We start from the raw sequence: 25,284 nt of genomic DNA, 5'->3' as shown, positions 1-25,284 counted from the left end.
ACGTGTCGCAACGAGGAATTGAGCTAAAGAAGAAGAGAGCGACGGAAGAAGCGAGAAAGGAAGAGAGAGACTTGTACGAGTGAGAAAGGATCGCGTTGGAAGAGGATCGAAGGAAAGCACGGAGACTGCGTGAGAGCGGGAAAAGCGTAGTTGTTGGGGGGGGGTGAGGTGGAAAAGCGACAGAACGAGAGAAAGAGGGAGAGAGAGAGAAAGGAGAAGGAGGAGAGGGGATCGGACAGAGACAGAGGACGGACGGTTCGTTTGCCGAGCTCAGTTACGCCGCGCCCCTTGCGATGAGCGTTACATCATACGAGTGGGATCGTGGTATCTTGTGGAGGAAGAGAGAGAGATCACTCTTTTCTCCCCTTTGTTATCGCCTTCCTACTTCTTTCGCAATGGTGAGAATAGCGCACGGCGGGGCTGACGCGAAGAAAAGCTAAGGAAAAGAATTCCATAAGAAAATAGGTAGCACGTTGAAGAGGTGCACGTGTTTCTCTATCGAAGAATTAACAGCTGACGTTATCGATGCTTCCGATGGTGTCATCGTTTAAAATTTCCCTCGATCAAGAACCCTGGATCCTAAGTCGCGTATGAATATTTAGCGATAAAAGAGAGACACAAGGGAAATTGTGGGGCTTATCTTACGCGCGTAAAAGTGTTTATTACATAAGAGCAAACTGTTCGAGAAACAGAACGACATATATTGATGGATATTATATTTACTTTTCAGATTTGTGTATGTAGTACGAATAATGTGATTTCTAATTAATCGAATGATGGAGTGACGGCCATATTCGTTTGTTCGAGAAACATTCACCGACGCTTTAAAATTGAATAATTAAATAATTTGATCGTGAAATCAAATAATTAAATAATTCGATCGTGAAACTGTCGCAAATCGTCATTTACGTCATTACTAAAGGACTTGGACACCTGTTTGGATTTGAAGTTAATTTAAATTATCGAGAGCGGAAGAATGCTTGCAATGATGTAGAAGCGGTGGCAAAGTTTTAATAGATAAAATACTTTTGGAAGAAAATATGAACATGATTGAGTGATCGATACGTGATTTCGTTTAAAAAGTTTCAGCAATTGCGGGAGGAAGGTATGAAGTAACTGAAACTTTGAAAAAACTTTTAAAACTGTTGGTCATATAAATTTGAATCGGATGAAGCGAAATTAAGGAGCAGTTCCATCTTGAGACCAACTGTCAAAGGTAAAGTTCATATATTTCGTACGCATGACTTTCAGATCTATTTAAATGCGCCTCGTTCATATGATGATCAAGAAATGTCTTTGTTGTTTTAGTATCCCGTTAAAATACCCATTATTTTATAAATATTACAATGTTTGCCTATTTTGAAAATTAATATATTTTGAGATATGAATATATGAAATAATCTAGTATAATTTCAGTCCTTTAATGAACAAATAATAAAATTTATTTTAAGAAAAACTTAATAGTTAATAAAAAATAAAAAGATTTAAATTTTTAAATCTTTCAAGCTTTTAATTTTTTATTAACTATTTTTTAATATATGAAATACAATATATGAAAAAGTACATATAGTAACAATTTTTTCGCAGCAATATTTTTTACTGAAATAAGGTTTTTTTACGCAATTTTGTATAAATTAGTGATTGCGATCTAAAATATTTACATGCGGTTGCACGAAAATGTGTATAACGATATCGATGAATATACTTTTGTCTAGAATGAAAATCATGAATAAGTTAGCGGAGAGATTAAAATCATTTTAAAACTATATATTATACATAGAAAAGGTTTATTCAAAAATACATTGCATGTAAAAAATAGATCTACGTATATTTTTAGTATACACACTTTTATTGTATATGCAACTTTTAAGATAACGTATATATCGAAAGATATGCACGAATGGAAAAAGCATCATCTTTTCTATCAAGTGACGGAAAGAACACGCTAAATTTCACACTTGCTCCTGCGTTTCTCTTCGCCGCAGAAACTATAGTAAACTAGGTCAGAGCATAAAACGCGTCGCATTTATTTACGAATTATGATTCCGCGAAGAAAGAATGACCGAATAAATCCAAGTTTTCTGGCACACTGTACGCTATATAAATCCGAGTTGATTATCCGCAAAAGGCAGTTGTACGAATCTCGAAAAGCATTTTCGGACAAATTATTACGAACAATCAATTGTACGTTCCACGAGGGCCAACGAAAACGGACGCATGAAAGGAAAATCGAGGACCGAAAACTCAAGCGAGCTTTTAACTATCCGTACGGAAATGTCGAGAACGTGGCCGGCAAAATCTGTTCGAACTTGCTCGATTTAGGCGGACGAGCAGATACATTCGAGTTTTAAAAGTCAAGCGCGACTCAAGTTTTCCGACTGTTGTAAAGAGAATAGTTCCCCATGTGCTAGATCTAGTTGTGTACGTTCCACTATTGAATCGTCCAGAGGTCATACATACGAAGACTGATAGAGAAACTTCAACTCAATCATCTCCGATTTTGTCTCCGATTGCCGATTTCCGCCTATTAAACGCCTCATTTTCCGCTTTCGAAGTTGGATTGCGATGATATAAATGGATAAGAGTAGAGAGAGAGAGAGAGAGAGAGAGACAGAGAGACAGAGAGACAGAGATAATCCTTTTTAAGTCTAATTCTCTCGATGTCGTATAATACTTTTGATAGTTTACAATCTAATGTAATTTCAATTTACTATGTACATTTCTCTATAAAATGTGAAAAAAAGTTTCGACGAAAAATAATTTTCAATTTTAACGATAAAAAGATATAACGAAAGAAATAATGTAAAAATAATGCAATTATTACCAGATAACGTGTGTTTATCAATTTTAAATATTTTTAATGCCATGGAAATTTCGCTTATAATTTCTCTTGAATTTCGGCGCGCGGCCAAATAATTTTGCTTATAAACAAATTAAAATAGTTAAAACTGAGTATTTTATCAGCAGGTTTCTACCAACTTTTTTCGTGACACGCGGAGGAGACACCAAACTGTGAAAATCCGAGCTTTCCGCTTTTTGTCAAAAGATTGGATGATTAATCATGCGTCCTATATTCTCCTGTGTCCCTTGACCTGTGTGCGTGCCTATACATACGCAATACGCAATAATTTCCGTGCGCATATGTGTCACTCGGGCCGTGTACCTTTTAGGTGAACGAGAATTCATCAATGTCTGAAACTGGAATGAAGCCTCTCCGAGTGATTGACCGCAGCTAGGCTACCTAGGCTCTGTCATCCCATGTTGTTTTACTATCAAGTCTAATATTTCTAATCCAGCGATCCAATTTTTCAAGGACATTTCTAATTGCTTTGCAAACGTATTACGTATATTTAACAAATATAAATTGTTATCTTTTGATAATTTCTCATTTTTTTAAGAAAAAATAATTTTATATTTATAATTACACACACTTATTTATATTTGTTATAACACTTTTGGCTCAGAAATTTCTATCAATATTTTTAGCTTGTCAATCAATTTGCATATTAAAATCTAGTTCTTCTAATAAAATAAAAGAAACTAATTTTTGTCTCCGATAATTTGGTGGTTTTTTAAATATCGAATTAATAATTATTATATAATTTTTAAAAGTACCAACAATATATTAGCAGATTTATTTTATCAATATTGAAGAACGTTAAAAGAATCATAATTCCATTGATTCTCTTTAATACGATTTAATTTATAACTTTATTTAACAATAAGTACAGCAGGTTTGCCCAACGCATCAACACTCTGATCTTGTTCGATCGTTTAATCCACATGAGATACGTACGTATGATTAGACGATTCGGCGGAAACGGAGAACCATTCAGTATCCTACGTTTATCCGCTTGCTCGGCAACGGCCTCCGCAATTCACGTTAGCCATATACGTAGCTCGAATACGATTACGGATGGTCGGCGAGCTTATGAGCTTTTCAACGCGAGGATCAACGAGCTCGAAGCCCGTCGAATAAGGACGACATATTCAAGGTATATATATATGTATCGCGGTCGATTAATTCTCCATCGGTTCCCGATCCTTTATCGCTTCCCGATCCTTGAATGAGCACTACCGTGTAATGTCGTACGGTGTTTAAGTGACGGCACATGTACGTATGTACATTTCACGCGCGATTGCTGCAGTTGATTGCTTATTTTACTGCGCATTGTACTTGCAAAGAAATTCTCCAAGAGGCGTCTCTCCGCGTACGATTTCAAAACGTTACGATGCACCAGTTATTTAAGAACCAGCTGCCGTGAATTTGCACTGGGATAATGTGTGTGTCAGAGTATCCGCGAAAACATAGCGCCGTAATTGTAACTTGGGTGAAATTAATTATGTCGATTTACTTTTAATTTGCATGCAGTTGCTAATGACACTCGTAGCGAGGGAGAGTAACTCACTCGTAATAATTACAACAATTCGGTCTCGTTACAAAGTTTTATACATATATCAGTGCCACTAGACAAGTACATTGCATTCGTCAAAAAGAGCAGATTAGATGATTGAATAATTAAAATGACATTTCTGTACGATATATACGATCGTATGAATTTAATAATATTAAAAATTAAAAAAGAAAGGAAATAATACGTATCCAACAAACTTTATATCACATTTAAATTATATATTGTTTGGCGTTTATCGTGGTGTATGTTGTGCGTATATAATGAGTTAATCATATATCGAGTAAACATAGCATGAAATAAAACAGGCAGTGATTAAATATAGATATAATTGCATGTAATGGAATATCGAACGTTCATGTAATATAAAACAACCATCGACATGATTGCCCTGAAAAATATATGCAATCGCTAAGTCGCTTTGTATAAACTGCAAAAAAAAAAAAAATGAGAGACATTTCTATTTCACGTAACAATCCATCTTGCGTATATTCGCATTCTCTTTAATATTCAGGATGCGCCAAATTTCGCGCTCGGAAGTAACCGCTTTGTGACGCAGAGATCGATCGTGTTCCGGTGACAGATTTTAGCATTGCTTGTGCGCGAAAAAAAATTGGTCGCGTTGAAACTTGCGCGTTTTCACGGCAATTGTGTAACGCGAAATAGCTTCCCGAAATTACTTTCTCGTGACGTGTGCAATCTGGAATATCGTTCACTTTTCTCTTAACACAAATATAGCTTTGCATCTCTATAAAAGTTCAATCAGCAGAGTAACCGGATTATATCTCGTCGTTCAGCTACATTTCCGTCGATATTACTTCCCAATGAATATCTCTTAAATCATGCAGGACTCTTGCTGTACTCTCTCTAGAAAAAAAAAAAAAAAAAAAACGTAAAACGACGTAATAACTTTATTCAATCGTTGAAGGAAAGGAGGGGGGGGGGACGCGAGGTAATTAAATCGTGATGCACGTTAAGTTTAATCAATCATCGCGAACAACTTCTCCCTCGCATCTTGCCACAAGGGAAACACAAAGAGTCTGTAATTTAATATAACGTCGCAGATTAGATTGTGCATACATTAACAAGCGTTTCCAGATAATTTTTAACTCCGTAGGATCCTCGTCGACATAATCGTTAAATCCATAACGGAATATCGCGTATACGTTTTTCCGTATTTATTTGCACATACATGTGAATTAGGTTTCTCGTTATTTTTTCACGTATCGAAAAATCTTCTTTTCGTACTTCTATGCTAGAAATACCGACTCGATTCATTCGCGCGTTCACGATAACGCGTTTTACGTTCGTTTACATTCTTACGCCCGATGGTACCCATTTCCAACAGATTAATTTGCAAACAATTCGGTACAAATTAAGAGCGGAGAAGATGGAAACGAGAATCAGTTCTCTAAAAAAAAGAAAAAAAAGTAACAAAAATTCATTTTCCATATTGTTTGCTTGAACCTCGGGCCGAGATTTTAAGCGTGTGACTGTTGTTTTCTCCATGTCCCGCATTACGGACGGAATAGCGATTCACGTGCAAATCGTAGTGTCGCCGGGAAATGAGAACGAGAAAATGAATTCCAACATGAGTCTAGTTTTGTAATCCCGTTTTAAAAGTTAATGAGAATAGAATTGCTAAAAGTCGCTCTTAAATCTGTCTATTGCGTTAAGTTTATTGCGATTTATGCCAGATTTATAATTTGTGTTACAAGTTATATCACTTTTTGCATAATTTTCTAATTTGCGCGGTATTATCATATAATCATGAAGAAAACGAATAGTAAATGAGAGTGCTGAAAAATTTCACTCAACTTCTATCCGTTCTTTTCTTTGTTATTCTTGTTAGGTATACTTATTTATTGGATGCGTCTTAAAAATTTCAATCCCTCAGTATATTGATGAATGTTCCACTTTATTTCTGCTTAGATATTAAATAGACGTTAAATTCCATTTAATAATTATGTGTGCACTGTGTATTTAATTTTGAGCTACACTCTGGAGTTTACATTCGTTTCGTCAGAGAAATGCATGTACGATTGTAAGTGACAACTTATCGATGCAAACTTGCCGATGTTGAATGACACGCAACGTATATACATACCAAACGTAAATCAACATTGTGAATGTATTAATTATTCGCCCGCGAGATACAGGAGCGAGTTTCTAGAATCTGACAGTCACTCACAGCGCATGGGGCTGTACCTGGTTAACATGTTCGGCGATTATTTCTGTAACAAAATATTACAATAACGCATCCTCAGTATTGTATGATTCACGTTTGCTCATTGAAATATTGGAAATTATAAAATGTTTATATAATATATTTCAAAAAAATATCTGTCGATATTGCAAGACAATTTTTATTCGCAACATTTGCTTATTTATTTAAATCAGCAAATAGTTACGTAATGAAATATTTTTCTAAACGTTGATTTAAAAATATTTATTCCCATATTTTTGCATCTTTCAATAGTACATTTATTTTGTTTGAATTAAAGATTAGCGTATTAAATACTTTATGTAGTGTTTTCGCACAACATTCTTTTACATATTTTATATATTTCAATGATATTCTTTGGAGAGTTGATTAAAATCAGTTGACGAATCACGTGCGAAATTTAAGGAAGAAGCATAAAAATGCGCAATTTTTGTCCGCATAGATATTTATTTGTAGATTATTAATTGAAAGCAATCAACGTGCTATTTGTGCCGATAAAAATGTTTATTACATATAAGGCGGTTATAAATATATAAAATAAATTGTAACATTTAGTAATATTTCACGAAGACTCACGTAATTATTTTCTGTCGAATTGTGTATTGGCCTGAAAAAGCTTTATGTTATTTCACTTTATTTTCTGAATCACCTTGGCATCTTTCCATGTCTTTTATTTTCGCGAATTTTACAACGACGTAGGAGAGAACAGTCTCTTACACGTCGAACTCATAATTCTTTCTGTGGTCAGAAATACGTGCCGTGCTCGTGAAGCTTCGTGCTACCGCGGCACACAAGGCACAGCGTAAATTCGCAGTTCCGCCTTTTTTTTCTTCCACCTCGAAATAAGATGGTTAACGTTTAACGTAAGGCGCCGCGGCGTATCAGGGTTTTACGAAAATTAACAACGCGCGCGTGAAATTACGTGAGCATGAAAACTGAGAGTGGCTTGAACGTATTTGCATAACCCTTTTATTTATGTTCGCGTGATGCGGTGGCGACAAAGCACGTTAAGGCAACGCGCCATTGCTGGTAGAAAAAAAAAAAAAAAAAAAAAACATATTCCATGACGGTACACATGAGGTATACAGGTTATAAAAAAATCAACAAGTCAGTAATTCCGTTTTCAAATAATCTCCTAGGATCTACAAATAACATCTTAAATATAACATGCGAGATAAATTTCTCTGATTTATTACTTCTTCTTTTGCATACATTTGTTTCAATGTATGCAACAAACGGCCTGAGTTTAAAGCACTTTAGGAAAAAGCATTATTAGAATATTTTCACGATATTTTTGTCTAAATTTGCTGCATTCTCCTACTGCAATATTATAATGAGAGAAATAGAGAAAGAGAGAGAGAGAGAGAGAGAGAGAGAGAGAGAGAGAGAGAAATGCTTATGTATATATTTGAACAATAAAGCTTTATTAAAATCTCTTGAACAATAAAAACCATCATTAAAATTTATCTAGTCAGGATATCACGTTAATTTTCAAATTAGTGTTGCGGCGAAATATTCCGATACAAAGTCCGGCTTAACAATTCGCTAGGACATTGTTATCAAACATTTTAGCTGTAATGATCGATAAACAAGCCGATCGAGAAGTCATTATCGTTAGATATGCTAATCACGTGGAGGCCGCCGTGGACGCATTCTCGTCGAAGTTTCCGCCGGCAACATCCACTGAATTGCTAACCGTACGGCCATCGGGACAGGACGGGTGTCTAAGGAACTTTCGTGACGAATCTCATTTCGAGCGTGCTCGCATAATTTTGCCATTGAACATAGGACTGGGGGTACGGCAGCACGGGGGTGCACGCCGCATTTCGTGTCGCCCCCTTTATACGAGGGGAACTCGTCTCGTTCTCCCCGAGCGACCCTGCTTCAACCTCCGGTTCTATCCGATCTTGTCGCACTCACCTGTGTTATCGTACAACCCCGTCTTCCATTCTCTTTCTCGCTCTCTCCTCCTCTTTCGCTATCTCTTTCTTTCCCTCAACAATGTCTCTCTTGCGATCCCTTCTCGCGCGTCCGTGACTCCCTTTACTAGACCGGAATACAAATTACCTGGTAGCGTGTCGCCTCAGAAGTAAAGTAGATAACGGCAATTAGAACATCATCCAGGACGTGGAGTGGCACGAGTCGGAATCGTTTAATCCGGACGATCCTTTTCTTGTGAACGACTAAAATACATTTGACGCGACGCGAAATTTCATCGGCTGTACATTAGCGATCGTATTAAATGTGTGGTGTCGACAATAAGGATTATCAGATCGACCTATATCCACTGATAGCATAGGCGTTTAATATTAATGCTAAAGCAATGTTCAAATATAGCTACATCAATCAAAATAATATTTCAGATGGGAAAAATATTCTTACCTTTTTCATTATTCATTCAGAAAACTTGCCGTCTCTCTCACATCTTTTTATTATTCTAATCAAATTCAGAATTCAGACTTTATTAACCGATAGATAAGCGTGATGAGAAAACACAAATAATTTATAATTTGACACTTTATACAATTATAATTAATTATACATACATAATATATTTAACCTCAAACTGAACACGTGGATCTTTCGTGTCCGTGCCATTTTTAATCCATTGTTTTAAAAAATCCAAAAAAAAGTTTGTGACAAAAGGGATTTATAACTGAAAGGACAATTTAAACAGTTCATTCAGTGCAAAGTACTACCCATGCGTTCAGAATTATACGGTGCCAAAAAAACGTGTTCAGTTTGAGGGTTAATTTAATTATAACAAATTATAATTAAATTTACATATAATATATTACAATTTGTAAAAGTAAAATAATTTAATAGACACAAATATCTTACAACAAAGGACTATTTATTACTTCAGGATTGAAATATATTAATTAAATGGCAAAAATAAAATGCATGAGCTTTTAGTTTAACCAATTGATTGATTCAAATGCTACAAAACGCAATTCGTTTAACAAAGTTTATCTTAGCGGGCAGAATCGAAGGCAAAGAGTATTAAAGAATTAATACATGCGCAGACTTGAACATTGAAGAGTAAACTTATTCAAAGTTGTGCGTGTGGAATAAACAGCGCATATTCCTCTTTTACTATGCTTTCTTCGATAAATAAAATCACTGGAGCGTTTCTATAATTTCTTGAAATGCAACCGCTAGATTTATCGTTCAACCTGTAACATCCGTCGCGTAATCCCTTACACATTTAGATTTCTCTTTGACAGAGATGCACTCTGTCGAACTTGATTGCTTGTGAAAGATAGTCTGACGTATCTACTTAGATATTTACCACAGGTACACACATCATTTTTAAGTTTATTCCTTCAAAATGATTATTATTATTTCTATGCGTTTGAAGAAATTGAAATGAATAATTCTTATTAAAGCATCGATAAAACCAGCTTACGACGCAGGAGAATCATTACAAAGAATTACAGTGACGACAATGCATTAAGCGTTCGTTTTTCATACTTATATTTCTCACGCAACGAATGGCCAATTCTTTGGCTTGTCGTGACTAACAATGCATGTTATTGGAATTCACATTGTTACGTAAGTTTGTAAGTTTGTCACAAAGTTATCCGCTAACACACTTATTGTTACGTATTGTACAATTCGCTTAGATATTCCCGTAGATATTCGGAATACAAATAAGACAGTGGAGTCGTCTATGGTCTGAAAAGACAGATAACGACAATTAGAATGTCACATACGTAGCAACTAATAGAAGATTTTACTTTCAAAACTTTTGATATAAGTAATAAACATTTATATAAATATAGGGAAATATAATAGAGAGAATATAGCAGGACAAATATCGAATCGTTCGCAAATTGAAAGCGAGTGCAATCGTGCCATTTGAGTACCAATGACTTGGCCAGCGGCGAGAAGGGAAAAGTGTCACACGAATAGTATCTGACGGAACAGAACTTTGGGCGAAAGCGGATATCCGTGTCACGTATGTAACCAATCGAATCGTTTTCGATAGAGTCTACTTGAAAATTGAACGGCCGTGCCGCATAGAGGCAGATGGAGAACTTTGCCGAGCTAACTCTACGCGCGCGGAGAGAGTTTCGCCGATAGTTTTGATTTTGTGGCACTCTGTGGTAACTAGCTGGTAAACGCAGCGACACCCAGGCTCTATTCCTACCGTTGTGCGAATGAAACTTTGGGAAAGACACCCTTTCACTCGCAAATAACGGACGATTTTTCCCGACCTGTCTACGTGTCGGTGCTTTGCTCGATCGTTTGGGACACGTGATTTTCTCGAATAAACACAGTCAGCCAAAGGATTCTTCGCTCAACGTCTCCCGACGGATTTGTTCGATACATTTATTCGGACGTCGTCGTCGAGAGTATCGCGTTACCCACCTACGACATTTGCAAAGAAATGGAAGAGTACCGATTGCTGCACGTTACGAGCGTGAAGAGTAGGTTCAATATATCCCGCAGGAGCTTCAATCCGTAACTGTCGCGTGAATGTTTTTGACAATGATGCTCGATTAATACGCGCATCGCTATTTGATTGTGTCGGTTGTGATTTGGTTGGACAGTGGAAAAAAAGCGAACACGAATGTCCTCATCATACCGAGTGTATTCGATACGAATTGAGAAGAGGCGGACGAATATCCGATAATGTCAATTCAGCGATAGGAAGGAGTCAGCTGTGAATTCATTGAATGAGATGCAGCAGCGTGCACCGGTGTGCATTCGGTCCTCGATTCGGGTGCCGACGTAGCTACTCTGTAGGACGAAATCGCTGAGCGAAGCGATACTAGAAGCGCGGGATTTGGACGAACGGTGCCGGATGTATCGACGGTCGACTTCATTGATTGAATACGTCTACTCTCTCCTGAGCATTAAAGCCAAATGCGACGTGTAATGTCGTGGTAAGTGAATTCGCGAATCAAAGGTGCGCGGCAATGTGATTTAACGATCGACGGATGATCGAATGACGTGGCAAATAAAACGACGTGACTTTTGTCAAAACAAGAAAACAGAGAGAGAGAGAGAAGCGCTTAAATCTACTTTACATCGCAATATTATTATTTTATGATATATTCACTTCTTTTATCTCTTCAATTCTTTTTTTTATATATCATGATTTAAAAATTTAATTCTTGCGATACATTTGCAACGGTTATCTCCGGCACAAGTAAAAAAAGAAAAAAAAAACATTTACTATAATTTCCATAGAAATTCGTATACAGGTGCGCACGTGCGACTCCGACGCAATCGGATAAAGTACCGAAAATCGTCCGTGTTTTCCTTTTTTCTGCAAATACGATTTTCTTCCGCAGGACATTTTCATCGAGCGTGTTATAATAGCAGGACGAACATTTGCGTTCCGCGCGAGACATGCACTTCCGCTAGAGCGAAAATTACGTTATCACAGGTAGAGCTGAATATACATCTAATAGCACGCAGGGACAGAGTCTTATGTAATGCGTGTAATGAGCACGATGCGCATTATGCGACTCTAATACTGGAACCTGCCCGGCATACGTTTCTTTACACAAAATATATGTATACGCAAACGGAGCGGCGTTATACAATTTGCGCATGCAGTCCGCAGTGCTAAACAATGTAGAAACGAGATTTCCTAGAGGATCCCGCATATTAATGTCTAATTGTTCTTAGTATGGGGCAAAGACCCGTGCGCCACGCATTCATTTTCCTCGTGAATCATTTTCGCAACACTCGCGTCTCATATTGCATCGTATAAACGCACGATTAAGTCTATACGAAAAACATATCTCTCTCTCTCTCTCTCTCTCTCTCTCTTTTTCTCGTCACGATTGTAAATATTTTGCAATTTGCAACAAGCACGTTGACGCGAATGGCGACTTGTAAACCGCACGAAGGACGGAAGCAAGTAGTTACCCTCTCTAATTGGATTAAACATCGGTCCGAACACCTTCCGAGAAGCAATTAAAAGATAATCGACGCTATGCGAGATATCCTCTTACTAGATTAGGCGTTAAATAGCGTTAGGCGTTGTAATCCGACACTTACTGTCGAGTGTTTCACCTTGTATAACGTAATCGAATCTTTTTCGTACGTAAAATAATAGCGTTTTCAGCGATAATCTTCTTTTTCTTTTCGAATTTTGTTATATCTCTGAAAATTAAAAATTTTTTTCGAAATTCTCAATTTTCTTATTTACCGAAATTTATAAAGACTTACTTATTGCTAGATGATGATGTCAATTGAACGATAGTTTAAAGTAATTTGAAAGACTGCATATCGATGTAATAACGATATATCTAGTCGAAAATATTCATTTGACATGCATTAATTTTTGATTGGCTTTTGCAAAACTGATACAGCGTGCAATCAAATTGGCAACACTCAATTTCTCTTCTCTCAACTGCTCCCCTTTACTGTTATTATGTACGCATTTTCCCTCTCATTTATTCTTATCACTTTCCATTCCATTCGGTCAACGGCTGCTCACATATTTATCCAGAATTTAGAGGAAGTTTATCCGGAAGTTCTGTAATTATCCAGGCAATTAACACCGTTAAATAAAGTTTAATTACACGAAGAGATTTTCAAAATAAAATTTATATTTATTTGTATTAATTAGTAAAGTAATATTTTCTCTTGTTTTATTTATATTGTTACAATTGCGCTCGTGTTGCAAAAATTATTTATTATAAAAAAATACCAGGAGCTACAAAAACAGACATAATATTCAATATGTCAGGAATTTCAAGTTTAAATCAGCGCGTTCGAAAATGAAACTCGCACAAGTGTCTCTTATTACTCGTAATCGCTCAATATTGCGTGGATTTTGCTTTGCCTTCATTTATCACGATATCGAGAAATGCATTTGCTTTCACTTCTTTGCGGCATTAATTTCCGATTGATTTTCTCGAAGCAGACGCTCTTACACGAACTATCTTAATTCCGCGTCGAACTAAAATCTCTCTCTCTCTCTCTTTCTCTCTCTTTGAAACGTAAAGCTCAGATATATCCTGCGTAACGTCAATCTCTGTGTCGACGCTTTCTACATCGTCTAACCTTCCAGTTTATTAGTTCACTTAACTGCATGCCGCGTCTATCAATCTACGCACATAGGTACATATATCTATAATATCTATGTCAATTTACGAACTTCATGAATACGTAAATGTATGTCGCGTCACGTTTATGGACATATATCTTACGTGATATCCATCACAGTGGCAATCGGTTCAATAAGAGCGATTGAATGTTGCCACGACCTAATCGATCTAATCGCCAGTTTCATCAACATGCTCGACGTGTTCGGACATTTATCATAAATTTATCATACTTAGATACCGAGTTAGGAAGTAACACCGTTACCGTTACAGTTACTTTTTTTTGGTAACGAAGTGATAATGGCGTTACTATTTTTTTTTTCTGTAACTGTAGCGGTAACAAATTTAACAAGTACTTTTATCGTTACTTTTTATATATGGAACTATTTATGACATATTGTATTTTCCATTTTCGTATAATTCAATCTTCAATTATCAACAGATATTCATATAGATCCGTATTTAGAACGCTCTAACATCTTTCTAAGGGCGTTCTGAATACGGACCATAATTATGAGAATACAAAAAATATATCGTGTATTTGACTATAGTTATAAATTTAATGCAAACCAAATTTTTTTTATTTATACTTTGAGTATTTAAAAAATTTTTCTTTATTATTTATGGTTTTACAAATTTAAAATAAAAAATTTAAAATATTTATTGATATTTTATTAATATTTTAATTATTAATTTTTTTAAAATAAAATATATTACAAAAGTATATTTTTTATTTAATTTTTCATCTTGTTTTAATATTAAAAAAGTAACAAATAACGGTAACTAGTTACTATTTTGATTCGGTAACGAGTAACGTTAATTAGTTATTTTTTAAAAGTAACTTTCCCTCATCCCTGCTTAGATATTGATCCTTTGATACGTATCGCTATCAAGCGCGGCGTGATTCTTGAAAGTATTATTTTGAACGTGTATAATTTTGTAATTAATTTTGTATTAAAACGCAACACAGTAATGATAATAACGAATTCTATCGCGAATAGGACACACGTTGCATTGTCGAAATAAAATGTAATTTAAAATCTGTCAATAAAGAATGTAATAGAGAGCAAAGTATAAAATGATAGATTTAAAAATTGTATGTAACCAGAGCATCCAAATCGGCCATCTTCAATAGTTCAGTATTAACGGCAAAGTGCCGGATAACCCCGTTTCGCTATTGCTATTCGAATTCTGCTACCTGCTCGTGAGTGATATTTTATCGAGATTCTACTTGTGAACCCCGTCTTGTGCATTTTATTCCCATGGAAATAGATGTACGACCACTAACGGGCATCTGTCGTTAGTTTCAAAAGAACGATGGAAATTTACATGATGCGCTGCCCGACTTTGTACGACTAGTAACTTTGATCAAATCGATCCAATCGTTCTGAAGAAAAATACTCTAAAGAAAGATGCTGTTAATATCTCAAGGTATGTAGATAATATCGATCTTCGTAAGAAATTGACAATTTTATCACAGAGCTTTCTTGACGCTAAATTTTGCTTCTATTTTCCACCTCAATTTTCTCATGTTTATAGATTGTTTATAGAACATTTTCATAGGTTTAATTATATAAGATAAGAATAGAGATTTAAAAGAGGAATTTTCAACAAAATTATAGTTTAAAAAAGGAAGGTGCTTAAAGGATCCAAGTATCCAAGATGTTAGATCGAAAATAAAAGAAAAATTGCGACTAAAGTGTTATCGCGTTCGATATATATTTTAATATTCAGTTTACTTATTACATCATCAGCGAGTGATTGAAAATGGCGAGATATTATTCGTGTCGACAATTTTACAGTGATTTTTGCTGCTGTAAAAGGACTATGAAACACGTAGGATAATTAGAAAAACTGGGACAATACTGTCGTAAAACGGAGACCTCGTTAAGCAAAAATATTAAATTTTACTTGGACTGGATCAACGCCAGTATTTAAATGCGTATTGGTACCCACGAAGCACCACCATGCCTACCTATTTCCATTCTGCTCTAGGGCAATTCTACAATGAGTTCGATATATATATGGACAGAATATTTTCCGTTGTAGATGACGATAACGCTGCGTCGAAAAATTTAATGCATATGCATATGCAAAAATTGAGTATTTAGAAGCGCGTGATATTGACTCTCGCGTGATGTGTATTTATATACAATAGCTTTATAAAAAGATTCTCACGTGCACGGGGCACGTTTAGATATTTTTAAAAGAGTATACATTGTTTATCTCGATATATAAAGCGCGTTTATTTTATTTATACTTATTATAACACTATTTATATAAAATAAGCTGGTTGTTATGAAACCTAAGCTTATTGTTAGCTTAATCTTTATCTATCTTAAAACTATATCGTTAGCTTGTCCGCAGCGCGATCTCCACAGGGCTCCAGACGATACGGCGACATTTTTGAACGTAAGACGCGTACCGCAATCTATTTTTAAGTAGGCGATCTCTTCTCTCCCGAAACAATGAAGGGAATACGCGAGAGTGCGGTAACTGGATTCGCTACTTCAAGCTTCGCGAAACCACGGAAAGCTCGAAAGCTTGCGATGTCGAGGCTAGGTTAAAACTTGAGAAGCATATACACACACACATATATATATATATATATTCACGCACACAGCTATATACACTTATACAAAGAAAAGGGGGGGCGGAAGACTCATATACAACCGCATAAGTGTATGTTAGTGCTGCACAAACGCACGCGCGCACGTGTCTGTAGTTACCTATATGTGCACCTCACATCAAACATTCATTCGACTGGTAGCACGAAATGGAGTCTCAGCTTCAAGCACGCCAGGATACTTGGGGTGCCGAGGCATTTACCGATCTTTTCGCCAACTATTTTGCGCTCGCTCCGGATTCACGAGAATCCGGACTGAGCACTTCGGCGGAGTCGATCGGCCGATCTACGTCGAGTAGCTTCTATCGGATTCTTACATGTATGTATGTATGTATGCTTGCATGTATGCGTATACATCGTAGCTTTAGTCGTTCTTTCTCCTCCCGTCCTACACATATATATGTATATATCAGCTCGTCTCCGCCCTGCTGATATTTAGGAACATCGTTCTTTGCCTCGTGACGCATTAACGACATCCGTGTATACTTAAAATAGAAAAGAAATAAAGATTTAGGAGATATAAGTATATACTTATACATATATATATATATATATATATATATATATATATATATATATATATATATACAAAGAAGAGTAGAACACGATGTGCGATGTATTTTATCAAAGGAACAAAAGTCTGTAATTACAAATGTAAGACAAATTTATGGTCATCACGTGAAATAGCTTGGTTAATATAATAAATATAATAAATGCTTCATTTATAGCACGATCCATCTTCGGGAAGTGATTCCTTTCAGTATTCGCTGATGCACGGGAATGTATGAGAGAGCGACGGGTGTGTTAGAATAATTTATAATTTTGGCCGCTTCTCCCTGCAAGTCTTCCGGAACGCAAGCACTCATTGTCAGATGAAAGATATTAACAGTAGCAAAAGCTCCGAGACGATTTGTTGACACGAATTTTACTTAAGAAATTTATAATAATTTTGGCGAGCGTTTAAAAGACACTACGTGTATTTCGTCGGATCCATCGCTCCATTCATAATATATACATATATACATAGATTAAACTAGGGTATGATGACCATATAGAAAGCCATATGGCCATAGGCTGTATTGTTTTCAATAATCGCTCATAGTGCGTGTTTTTTAGTCATTATCAAAGACAATCGATATTTACAGTAATTTATGTACGTACATTATTCGAAATAACGATATTGTGAATCATATATCATATTTTTACTTTTGACTACCTGCAAAGTTTTTCATGAGTCCGCTATCGTAATCGACGTTAAATATATTATAAAGATATGTAAATTGTTATATGACCTATAATTTTTATTTTTGTTTTCATAATTTTTTTTTATAAATACTATGGTCATCTTTTCCTTAAAAGTTGGGTAAGATAGCCAATGCTTATGTTGTACTATTTTGATAATATAAAATTTCTATTAAATATTCTATTAAATAATATCCTTTTAATTTCGATAATATTACGTAATTTAAGCTTCAATGAAGATAATATGCCAAACACTATTAAAAAATAACAAAAATAAAAGTATGTTTTTTGCATTTTAAAAAACTATAGCCATCTTACCCGAGTTTACCCTATATCAAAGATGTCAAGTTAAATAAGTGATTTTTTTTTCATTTTTTTAACTCTTTCATCTTTATCAGAAATATAATAGAGAGAAGATAAGCAAAAGGAGCTGAAGAATAATTTTTGTTGCTTAATTTGTTTTCTCTGTTCACTGCACGAATTAAATAGCAGGACATTAGAATCGCATTATCGATTCTGATTGTGATTATCGTCGACTTTCACGGTTTTCCTCGGCTTTTCGTCTTAACGATATCATTTTAAGGTCCGCCCACAGATATTTGCAAAATGCGAGCCGGCGTATCCACGAATACGTGATACTGTTTCATGGAAACGAGCTGTGCTCGCGCGACCGCGACCCAGCTTCTCTGCATGTCGCTGGAGGGGTGGAATAGCATCGCGAATGCAATAAAAGCACGTCCAATACGTTTAAAACGCGACCCCGTTGTTCATACGCAGGCTTTTTCACTGCGTTCACTGTACTGCACATTCTCGAATAACTCTCTCTGACAAACTTAAAGTACTAATTTTGTTATGAACTTTCGTCCAACCATTTTCCAGCACACTCCAAACGTGATGCTTATCAACATATAATTAATATTTAATTTTTATATTAGGATTAACAAAGATCGATAAAATCGTTGAATTTGCTACAACATTAAGAATTAACAGAAACTTTTAAACATCGCTGATAAAACTGCAGCAGTTTCCATAACACTCGCTAATACTGGAATATCGCAGTTGTGGAACTGACCTAAAAACGCCATGGCGTAAATCCTGTGCGATCCACACAGGAAAATTAAGTCTGCAATATTAATTCTGGAGGAGCTACTAACGACAACATCCTTTATTATCTCCGTGGATATAAAGAGTCTGAGTTTTTTTTCTTGGTTTTACAATACATTACATTATTGATGCCTTAATGGTACGCGGTACTGTTTGGTCTCTTGCCGATGGTTTAAGTTCAACGAGGAAAATAATATACAGTTATTTAATAACAGCATACATAACAAGTTATGTCATTTATTAAATAAATGATACATATATTATTTATCCAGTAATTACTTATCACTAATTGTTAAACAATATCGCTCTCAATTTCCTAAAATTACACACTACACATTACGTTCATCTATGCGTTTGCTTTTTTCATGGAGATTTATCGCGTTTAATTGCAAGTTTGACATATATTGATACAAATTGTATAGATAGCTACATACGTACACATTTCTACAAAGCCGCATACACAAATACAGCTTTTAATAAAACATTGTAATGAGGACAGTAGGGATGTGCGCGAGGGTGGAATTTGAATTTTAAATCCATTAGAACGCACCACGAATTTTAATACCAGATTAATAATAAATATCCTAATATATATGCGAGAAAATGATTATCATCATAACCTTATAATTATTATTCACTATGTTGTGCTATATATTTCCCTGGCGTCCCTACTTAATATTATTGCAATAATTGATTTAATTACACATATATCGCCAAACGAAGAGAATTTTCATGTAAATTATTGATGAAATAAAACGCACTCTTCCTATCGAGTTGCAAATATGACAAATAAAGCTGCTAATATTAACATATTAAACAATATTAACACGATATATATTTTTCTGTCACAAGCTTTTTATAAACTTGATGTTTTTATTTAAAAAGCCTAGAGTTTTTATAGAATATCCTGTAAAAATTCAACCATATTCATTTATAGAATGTAACTAAATTTTTATTTATAAAGGAGCAAAATTTTTTTAATAAAATGAATTTACAAAAAGTCTGCAGGATGTGTGTATATATGTAATGTAAAGTTATTGATAATATAAAATAAACATTATTTTTAAAAAAATTTTTAATTAAAAATGTGACAGAAGATGTAAAAGTGAGTAATATACTAATTACTAATTGTATAATTACACTTATTTTACGTATTATATATTTTTATGTTTTTTATCTTGAATTCTCTTTTGTAAAATATGTATAAATACAAAAGAAAAATTAAATTGCTCTACTTACGTCGAGTACTTGTAAGTTTATAAGTACTCTGCGTTACTCAGTTCAAAAATATTCAACAAAAATAGTTATCACATTTTTTCAGTAAGCCATCAAAATTTACCTTACCTTAATTGTTGTATAAATTTGACTTTTGTTATAAACTTGTCGGAAATATAATTAATGTATAATATAAATATAAAATATTTCTCAATAAATTTCTAATCTCCCTTCTAAATCTTAATGAGATATCAAGTGTAGAGAATACATGTATATATATGAAGAGGAAGATATTAGCTTGCCAGAGACCGATCAATAACTAACATAAAGCCAGTTATCGTTAATGAATTTATACTCACGTATTATCTATCTATTATTTCATTATCTAATTACGTAATTTATAAAGCATTTCCACGGATATTCTGCTAATCACATTTTGTACTACTTAAAATGCTGTCGTATTAAATACTACATATTAATTCGTACAATTAGACTGAAATTAGACTAAAATTCTGACTTATTTATACGAGTAGAAACAAAGAGTCGGAAGAAAAAAATCATACGGAATAACTTTACATTAAAAACATCATTGATCCTAATAATAGTTGTTGGTCAGAACGTTAGGATAGCTAAAGAGGCGAGGTCGCAATTAGTATGCAAATGTAGATGTGCAAGAGTGCTCTACTCTGCATGCTGCAATCAAACGACCTCTATAGGCTGATGAATACATGACGTGTCTACTAATGCGGTAGCCGCAGTTTACACATATATCATTATAATCTGCGCGCCATTTAGACAATTGTCGTTAATGACATTGTTGCATTATGAATATAATAAGACGGCTATTATATAATTTTACATGAAATTCAAGAGTGAAGAATTTTAGAGAAGCTTGAAATTGTTTCGCGATAAATAATTGTATCTCCCAGCGAATATTTTTCTTTTATATTTCATCTCAATTTTCAATTTAATTATCTGATATTTGATATTACTTTGATATTTTAAGCAATTAGATTAAAACTATATTTAAATTAATATTATTCCAACTAGATTAAAATTATTGATGAATGATTTAATTATTCAATTATTGATGACTAATGTAGAAATTGAGCTTGTATTTTGTAGAGTGAAAATAGGAATAAAATTTCTCTCATCTCGGGTCATTTTTATTTATACAAGAAATGAAGGTAGAGAAAATAGGGGGTATTGTTTTTGGAATTCACATATTGTAATTGTAACAACAATATAACGCGGCAACTGATCGTCCAACTTTTGTTTGGAAACAACTTATGAATAATCCTGTAATGCAAATGTCACTGTTTACTATGCCATACAAATGGTCACCGGCTACGTTGCATGAATTAATCGAGACGACAAATCAAGTCGAATACACGGGAGAAAAGTGAGCGCAAGCAAGGTAGGGCAAGGAAAAATAAAACATTGGAAGAGGAAGATAGAACGGAACTGAGGTGCCTCCTGGGTACCTCCATTTTAATATACAAAAGTGCACGCTTTCCAACTATTGCGAATAACCGGACTTCCGGATATTACCAACTCGGCAAAGAACGAGACTCGTACAGATGTTGGTTAGTCGTTCGAATCATAATTATAGCCTGCCTTAATTATAATAATATGCATAAAACGGTGCTGGCATAGATAGTAACTTAACCGCATATAACCCATACGACGAAAGGATCGGAGGGAAGGATGCGGTAACGTTACAGTCGTTGCCCTTCGTCCTTGCATAACCATAGATTAATGCGACATAAATGTGAGGATAATCAGCGAGTTTCGCAATTAACACGTGCAGGCGCATGGAATCTAGTTAATGCGCGGTTAACGTCACAGCGGTTTGCAATCAATGACAAACGCGTCTCGCTTAAACCGCCGCGCCGACCTACCTTCTATATAGCTCTATCCATCTTCCGCAAATGTAAGTACGACATTTCAGTACTTTACGAACCACAACAAGTTTCTCATTCCGAGAATAACGATCAAAGCTTCAAATGGAACTTGGCGTCTTTTTATCGAAAGACCGTCGCACTAAAATACAATACTCAATCTATACTCAACTCTATAGATTGTACTTTGGAACCTTGTCGATAAAATTTAATTTTTCTCCACGACATTTACTTAAAAAAAAATTCTTTATTTTCAAATTTTATTTAAATACGTATCTTAATAATTGTACGCGACGCATTTAATCAATTTGTATAATTTTATCAACAATGTGTGTTTTTACATATTATTGCTATGTATGTGTGTGTGTGTGTGTGTATAAATTGGTCCTGCTATTGCATTAAATAAAATATCACATTTCGCTGATTTGTTTTATTAACGGCTCATTGCCGATCGTCATTTGACCGTCCAGATTCAACTAACACAATTTTGACATTAACTTTTATTCAAAACGAGAATAAATACTTGGGACAAATTTTGCTTTCCAATATATCATCAAGTTGTATATCTAAAATTCGGATAATATTTTATGGCAAAATCTATTTCGATTGTCACATGAGAGATTAAGTTTTAATATTAACATTAATTATAACGATATATTCTAATGAATGATTCAATGAGCGCTGCTCATTAATTATCTACCCTACAAAATAATGCTTTTCAATTGACACCGAAACTATCCACTTATCTCCATCATTCAAAGCCGTTCGTATACATGTATATATGTATATATATATATACATATGTGTATATCGTCTATCTCTATTTATTCGCATAATCTGTATATCCGGCTATCTGTTGTATATACATGAGCAATGCGCATACAGTTCATCTCTTTGAAACCGAACAACTAGTCATAAACATAATCACTACATCAACATCACAGAACGATAATCAGTTGTTAATACATGTTCCCTGACATTTCGTGATAAGCTGATGGCTCATTCGACTCCAGCACACACGTCTAATGTCATTTATGAAAGCGCTTTGTCTCAGAACATGACTGTTGCATTATCTCCCGTTTTGAATAAATCAAACTGATTGTCGACATGTATCATTGCTAACTCGAATCAGTCATGATATTGAACGTGAAATCACGAGGCATTTTATAGCTAACCTTGCGAGATGGCAATTGTCTATTCTAACAGGAGGCAATGTAACTTTTATGAATTGTGAAAGCTCGATATATAAATTTTTGTAAAAATAACGACATTTCTTTTGTGCGAACGTCATAAACAATTAGATAAAAACATTGATCGCCAATACGTATCTGTCAAATGCGAATAACGAATAATTGAGATGAAAACGCTGTCACTGTGAATGACATCACGATCGTGGGATTTGATGCTATATCACTACATTGCATTGCAATGTATGTATAAAATACATTTGCATATGGCAAACTAGAAAGAAATGTAAAAAAATAAATAAATATTGTCATTTTGTGTTAAAAAATTTTTGCAATTTGCATCTAAGAATTACCTGCAAAAAATTACAGAGATGCATATATTATATTATATTTTTTGTGCACGCATATTCTTCGTATTTTTTGAGATATGATCAGAAATTTAATGATACTATATATGCAAATCAAATTTCCCTTCTATCTTTGCATTTCAATTTCTGATATATATTACATAAAAAAAAAAAAAAAAAAAAGCGTGAAATTTATTCCATTCCAAATGCCGAGACATTACATTAATGAAATTTTATTCACCGATAGGAAAAATGTTTAAATGATTATAACGAACGAGCATCAGGACATCAGGACATCAGGACATCATACAATTTACGATGCGCTTTATATTAATAACTAGATTAAGTAGCCTTATCGTACGAGCGCAGAATATCGAAATTCTACGTAACGAAAATTCATACACTACCTAACCAACTCTACGAATGAACGATAGAGAAAATCAGCAAGAGCTGCAAAAAAATGTGTGAAGCACACAATTGGGTTCTCTACGCATCTAGATAGCGGTTCGTCGTCGGTTTTCGAAAGCCTTTCAAAGATGAGATAGCAGAACTCGTTCAACTTATAATTGGATCTTTGCGATCAAACAAGGTACAAATCAGGCAGTATACAGCTCAGCACCCGCATTAACAATGAGATGACAGACGGATATAGATTCGATTCGCCGACGCTTAAAGAACTATTCACAACTTCAAACGACCCTCCTCCTTCTTTCGACTTCCTCCTCTTCGACTCACCTCTTTTTCTCTCTTCTCCACGGTCCTCTTTTCGCTACCTTTCTCTGTGACGCGTCTCACGGACCCTTTCCTCCCGTCGTTCCTTCTTCGGCGCCGTTATACCCGTCGAAACTTTTCCTGAACTTTGTAAGCCCTTTGAATCGTCGAAATATCTCGAAACTTGCTGTACCGTTTCTAACCTCTCGCCGTTGATCGTCGCCGTAGTTTTATCGAAATCCGCGAACGGTAGAACTGCAAGAACCGCAGGAAAAGCAATGTTGAGACAACTACCTTGGTAGCGCGCGGTTTAACAGTCGAGTCCTTTGCGGGCTGCCAAGTTGGTATATTCTGCTCGGTGGTACAATTCCATCGTACGAAACGGGAGCGACTTTAAGTCTCTAAAGTGTTTCGAAAATTTCGCAATAAACTTTATTGTACTTTTTATTTTTTCCGCTTAAAAATACTACTGTTTAAAATTTTAATTAGTGTTAAATTATCATTTAAACGATCAGTTATTATTTTAATTATATTTATTTTATACATCTTTAATTATGTACTACTGTTTAAAGTTTTAATTTATTTACAAGCGAATAAACATATACACGCGCTCGAAAAATATGTTAATTATTAATAGAATAAATTGTCTACTTTTTATTGAATTTTTATATTATTATTTCTATATTGTTATGAGATATTATTTTTTTTCAATATATTTATAAAAATAACTGTGTTACATATCGCGATAATAGCTTTAGTTTTATTAATAGAAAAGATATTGCAAAGTAAAGTATTGATTGCCAGAGTTCAGAGTCTAGGTCGACTGCTGTGATTTGCCAACAGTTGGCGATCGACCAAAACCGTTTCTTTGTAGACAAATGTCTATTCAACCTCGAAGATAAGCCTGTTTACCCTTTGCTTTCTTTGCTACGTGTTTCTTCTTTCTTTTCAGCTCTGTCTTATATCTTTGAAAATCAGTCACGTACATACAGAGATTTCTTGCTCGATATATACATATATTTAAGATCTTACCTCGTGGTTTTTAAAATCTCTGCCATCTCCATATCGCGTGGAAAGAGTCTCCTTCTTCTTCGTTTTTTCTTTTTTTTTTTTTCTTCGCTCACAGTTTTAGGTGCCAACATTTCCCGAGCGAACAATCCCGCGTATAACTCATAGTTGTAAAAACGCGGTATTGTATTGATATTTTCTTTGCGACGCTATCATTACAAACTAGAAGATTTTATG

At 34.8% G+C, this 25,284-nt stretch overlaps 1 protein-coding gene across 5 annotated transcripts in view; it reads left to right on the top strand.

The window, feature by feature from the left end:
• Positions 1–287: 287 nt before the first annotated feature.
• The window catches only part of LOC140664840 (limbic system-associated membrane protein), a 142,675-nt gene continuing 117,678 nt past the window's right edge, over positions 288–25,284 (top strand). For 2 of the 5 annotated variants that reach the window (XM_072890356.1, XM_072890352.1), the window contains exon 1: positions 291–1,216. The gene's annotated coding sequence lies outside the window, so the exon portion shown is untranslated. Of the gene's footprint in view, positions 1,217–25,284 lie in introns of all 5 variants that reach the window. The other 3 variants (XM_072890355.1, XM_072890354.1, XM_072890353.1) reach the window with 3 other exon arrangements.

The sequence above is a fragment of the Anoplolepis gracilipes genome, chromosome 4 (assembly GCF_047496725.1).
Source record: "Anoplolepis gracilipes chromosome 4, ASM4749672v1, whole genome shotgun sequence".
NCBI classification, from domain to species: domain Eukaryota; kingdom Metazoa; phylum Arthropoda; class Insecta; order Hymenoptera; family Formicidae; genus Anoplolepis; species Anoplolepis gracilipes.
Note: the sequence above shows the minus strand (reverse complement) of the source record. Positions and strands in the feature narration are given on the sequence as shown.